Source organism: Parus major, chromosome 11 (genome assembly GCF_001522545.3).
Source record: "Parus major isolate Abel chromosome 11, Parus_major1.1, whole genome shotgun sequence".
NCBI classification, from domain to species: domain Eukaryota; kingdom Metazoa; phylum Chordata; class Aves; order Passeriformes; family Paridae; genus Parus; species Parus major.
The window spans coordinates 17,699,825-17,704,175 of NC_031780.1; the positions used below are offsets into that span (position 1 = coordinate 17,699,825).

The 4,351-nt window shown below is 45.9% G+C and overlaps 1 long non-coding RNA gene across 2 annotated transcripts; it reads left to right on the top strand.

Moving 5' to 3' along the window:
• Window positions 1–519: 519 nt before the first annotated feature.
• Window positions 520–3,808, top strand: LOC107209729. 2 transcript variants are annotated; one of them, XR_001523671.3, is made up of 4 exons: window positions 520–645; window positions 739–813; window positions 2,727–2,795; window positions 3,337–3,808. It is a non-coding gene; the product is annotated as an uncharacterized LOC107209729 (long non-coding RNA). The 2 variants fall into 2 exon arrangements; XR_004499115.1 differs by lacking the exon at window positions 2,727–2,795.
• Window positions 3,809–4,351: the final 543 nt, after the last annotated feature.

Genomic DNA, 4,351 nt, shown 5'->3' on the forward strand with positions numbered 1-4,351 from the left:
GTAATTGTCACAGGTCTGGTAAGCTGGGGCAATCAAGGTTACTTACATACCTTCAGCAAAAATAGGTAAAATTTCCATAATCCATTAATCATTCTGAAAAATACTGTGTTGGCCTCACTGGTACAACCCAAGACACCCAGGAACCATATGCTTTATTCTTATTTCTGCCACTGAATCTGTGCTCTTTTGTTACTTACAATAATTTAAAACTATGTAAATATGGAAAAGTTTGTAAACTGGGAAAATCCCTCTCTCAAAATTGGAAATGTATTTTTCCATACTGATCCTGCACCAAAATAAACAGCGTTCACCCTGGAAATGGACCCAAGTTCTTGTGCTTTGCTGAATAAATCCATCTCTGCAGATGGGTGCAGGCAGCCCTGAACTTGCTCTGCTGGCACTCTGTGGGGTTTGGATGTGCTCCACAGCCGTGTTCCACAGCACCACGCCCCGTGCTCATGGGAACACCAGGCAACTGCAGAACAACACTCCCCAAAAACCTCCCTGCTCTGCCAGGGACCAGCAGCACTGCTCTGTGCTCTGGGGACGTGCCATGCTGTCACCACGCTCAGGTGTGCAGAGCCAGCTGCCATCCATGCTGTCATATCAGAAAAAATTCAGAATTAAAGCCACATCAAGCCCAAGGTGTGCTGGAATGGGTGAGACAAAGTGACAAATGCAGTGATTTATAATGAAGCAGTGATTTATAGCCCTGCTCTTCTGATTGTTTTCTGTCAGCTCAGAGAGAGTAATTTGTGGTGTCCACATTGAGCCCCCAGTTTATGGCATTATTGCTCAGGGACTGTAAACAGGGTAAGCTACTTTCTTTATATTATTATCTTTATAATATATATTTATTATATTATAATATGTAGTAATAATATAAACCCTCTTTGTAACAGGGAGGGAGAGAGGAAGATGTGGAAGCTGCTGCATGCACAATAATATTTATAAAATCTTAGTTATTTCACTAGCTGCTTGGTAATATGGCTTTGCTTTCTTCCTCCATTCAAGGTCTTAAAATGCCTCACAGCAATTGGCTGAAGAGCAGTGATATTTTTATTAGTTCAGCTGATAGACAGACAAACTGGTATTTAAATAGACAAACATATGCAGGGCCACAAAGATCTGTCTCAATTTTAAAATAACCTGCAAGAGAAGCAGCAATTTTCAATGCTGAACATGGGTTAAGTGCTACTGTGAGTTCAGGGCAAAGTCCTTTTCTTCTCCAGGGGTAGCAGGGAGGCAAACAGTGTCCCATTGCTGCTCCAGAAATGCTCCAGGGAGAGATGCCTTGGCTCTCTTAAGGGTAGCTGCCAGTTTTGAGAAACTAACAACACCTTGATCCAAGGCTCCCAGTTTTTACTAAGGCCATAAAATCACATTTTCCTTCTTGTGAGCAGTATTGTCTCAGGAGTAGTTTTGATTTCTCCCCTATAAAGCCTTTTTCTGCCTTTGGGATGTTAATGTTGGCACATAGGTGTTCTTAATCTTCTCCAGAAAACTTAAATTGTTCTGAAAAGGGAATTAAGGTGGGAAGATTGTCAACAGTTTTAAAAATCCAGTGCTTCAATACCCATCCTCTAAAAAATGCTTTGTGATCCAAAGTATTGTTGTCTGTCATTGCATTGGCAAGTCTTCCTTTGTCAAAGCTTTTCTATTTTTCTTCTTAGGATATTAACACAAACATAATCAGTTAAAGCATCTCATGAGATAAAACTTGCTTCTAAAACTGGGTTGGCTGGAAGGGACATCAAGTTATTTATCTTCATTTTTAGTGGTATTTTTTTAAGCATTAATAACTATCCAGATTATTGGTTTTGCTTCCCTTCCAATAAGTTAATAAGGACAAAATTTGGAACTGTTTCACAGTGATCTTGGAAGAACAAGAGTGGGATGTCTTGTTCTCTGTGTAGGATTCATTCTAAACTCATTGTTATTTCCAGACAATGTCTTCATCTGGCTGTTTGCCCTGCAGTCTCCCTGGCTGTATGTTGTTAACCTAAAGATGATTTGAGATAAATAAACAGTGGCTCAAACTTTACCCTCCTCAAGCTGAGTTAATGGAAGTTTAAATGCCACTTTTTCCAGCTTTCTGGACAGAAGTGCTGCTTGCCATTACCACAGCTGATTGTGTCCTTAAACCAAAGCATTTCCAGAGCCTGATGTGCTCCAAGCTCTCCAGAGCCACAGCTGTGATGGCCAAGGCTGTTGCCTGTTGGAACCAAGTTGATGAAAAGCTACCAATCATTATTCCTCTGTACAGATTCACCAGAAGTCAGATGTGTCTCCATGGGCACAACAAAAAACAAAAAACAAGAGTTTTGTGCAGGTGTGTGGTTTGGAAACAGTCACAGGTCAGAGATCTGGGGCCCTCTCTCCTAGCAGGACAAAGGGTGGCCTTTTAAATTCATGGGACTCTTGAAGCCCCAGCCAAGATGAGGCATTTGAGTGGTTAGATGCGTTTTAGGAATATGGGTTTCAAATTGTTATGGGTTTCAAACTTATTACCTGTCATGGACAAGTCCTGGAGGCCGGGCAGACCCTTCACTGTCACTGTCCTCTCTGAGTACACTAAAGTGGCAGGATCAAGCCTGGGTCACACATGGCACTGCCACTGTCACAATGTCCAAAGCTCTCCCAGGGGGTGGAGCAGGACTCCCTTGCCCAGCCTGTGGGGCAGGGAGAACCCACATGTCATTTCATAGGACATTTTTATTTTTAAGCATCCTTCTGTGGCAGCAGCTGTTACCTGCAAACCAGCCTTCTTCTGCTATGGATTTTTGCCCTGGTGGGTAAGTTAAAGGAGCTGGGGATGTAGGTGTACAGCTGACTTCTGCAGAAGAAAGAACACAGAGGACCTGCTGCAAGCAGGAGCTGCTCTGTCAGTGCTGCTATCCCGTGCAGCAGGGCTGGATCTCTTGCAGACTCACCCCCACCCTCAGCCTCACAGCAGCAGAGCTGTCTGGGGGCTCTGTGCCAACCCAGCCACTGCCAAATCCCTTGCAGGGCCAGTATTTCCCTGGTGTCACGTCAGGAACCCTTGGGGAGGTGGTCTTGCAGCTCCCAGCAAGCATCTCTGCCAGGCCAGGCATCCCCTGGCCAGTGGCCTTGGCTGCTGGGCCATTCCTGGCAGAGGTGACTCAGAGGCAGGGAACCCTGAAAGCCCTGGCACAAACCTGTCCTGAACCTCTGCCTACAGACTCCTGCCTCTGCCCAGCTCACCCTCCCTGCCGCCTTTCCCCCAGGGACCTCACTCCCAGCTTTGTTGCTCTATAAACATAATAACAATAATTATTCTCTCATTGGACACATAGCCATCTTCTTTGTTTGCAGGCTTAGATAAATATCGTTCAAATCATGGAGTCTGATTCGTGAGTCAGGACCATGGCAGCCCTCCAAAACCTCCTGCCCATGGAGTGTGTTTGTGTGAGAGGGAGAGAGAGTTTCACTGCATGAAGAGTAAGAAACTGGAAGCCAAGTGAATTAAATACAAAGCAGATAATTATGTGTAATTCATTTACTGACTAATGATTGCACCTTGGTATGGAGGTTCATGAATTCATTTGACTCTGCAAGGTTCTCAAGAACAATCTCCCTGCTACAAGATAAGAGCTGGCTGACTTGTTAACAGACCAGTGTTTACATTAGTGTTATTGTAAGATTCTGCCTTTTTGGCTCATTTCACATTTTACCTCACGGCCATTCACTTTTCCTGGGTCCATCTGGTGTCTCTGACAGTTTCAATAGCTCAGTGCTGGTCAAGGCTGGCTGTCACTGCAGACTGAAGGCATCATCTGCTCCTGGGAGCAATCACACACAGCTCTTCTCTCCTGTCTGCTGCAGCCAAACCTTGCCATGGAGACTGTGACTTTGGCAGGGGATCAGCAGGTCACAGCCCCCTTTCCCCAGTGCTGGTGTCCCTGGCACTCTTCCTGGTGTCACCCACTGGCCACTGCAGCCTGATGCCACCAGCACCTTCCAGCTGAAGGCAGTGCCAACCTCCCCCTACAAACACTGGGTGGATTTTGGGTTGAAGACACAAAGTTTCAAAGTTTTGATGGGGTGAAAAAGCTTGTGCTGACCCAGTGAAACCCAGCAGCAGTGTCTCAGTGTTAATGTCACTGCTAAGACCGCAGCCTGTGTGACACCACTCATGCCTGGCACTCCCAGCCCCCGGTGCCCTGGGCATCTGCAGCTCCAGGCTGGAGGTGTGAACCATGCCAGGCAGCAGAGGTGCCACCCAAGGTGACATTTGTACCAAGTGGCAGAAACAGAAGAGCTTTTGAAGTTGTGGTCCCATGCAATCACCTGGCATAAGCAGAGCCCTCTCCAGCCCTCCCCTCCAAGT